A 971-nucleotide genomic window follows, 5' to 3' on the forward strand; every position below is an offset into this window, starting at 1 on the left:
GAGAATGATACTCCCTATTCTGCAAGGCTCTTGCGGGGTAAACTCGAATATTACAAACGCACCATTTATTTGCAGATTGAAACTCTGTGCGTCCGGAGGTGGCGGGTGGGAGAGGGAACGAGCAGGGATGCACGCCAGGCCCGGAGTTGCTGGGGGCTCAGCCTGGCCACTGCGCACATTTCATCGTTTTGTCGACATTGGTGTAGGTGAAATCTTCCAAAATAAATAAATAAATAAATAAAAAAGAAGGGTCTGGGACTTAGCAGAAACAAGCCACAATCTCCAGATTCTACTATTTCTGGGTCACGTGAGGAGCGCCCACCCTTCGGGCGCTGCGTTCCCCAAGGCGTCCGGGCCTTTCGCGCCCAGCCCGCCGTCCTCCTCTCTCGTGGCCACCAAGGTCAGGCTCTCGCAGGGAAAACGTCTTCAGGGGCTAAACGTCGATTTTAAACGAAACGAAAAACCCCCAACACGAATCAACAGCAGAGGAAAAGCAGAAGCCAAACAAGGGCTCAGAACCCCTTCAGGGGCGGCGAGATAGCTCTTCCCCGGCGAACAGCGAGGGGCGCGGATGTCCCTCTTCCTAAAACTGCACGCGGAGTACGATCCGAGCCCAAGCGGCTGCGAGGGCGCCCGAGTCTGCTCGCGGGCGCCAGGCGCGTGAAGAGCAGCGGCTGCGGCTGCGCCAGTGCCGTCAGTCCGCGGGGCCCGATCCCGACCCTTAACTCCACAGAGGAGCTCTGCTCCTAAGGGAAAGGGAAGACCTCAGCCCCAGGATCGCAGCCAACTTGGCAACCTCACCTCCCTGGCGACCTCACCTTCCCTCCAGCTCCCTTTAAGAAAACCCCGCGCAGGCCCGGCCCCACCCCTCGTCTGTCCCCCGCCCCTTCGGGAAGCAAACATGGCCCCCGGCGGGGCGGAAGCGCTTCCGCCCCCAACCAAGATGGCGGCGGGGCGGGGCTAAAAGGGAG

Source organism: Rhinopithecus roxellana, chromosome 19 (genome assembly GCF_007565055.1).
Source record: "Rhinopithecus roxellana isolate Shanxi Qingling chromosome 19, ASM756505v1, whole genome shotgun sequence".
Classification (NCBI taxonomy): domain Eukaryota; kingdom Metazoa; phylum Chordata; class Mammalia; order Primates; family Cercopithecidae; genus Rhinopithecus; species Rhinopithecus roxellana.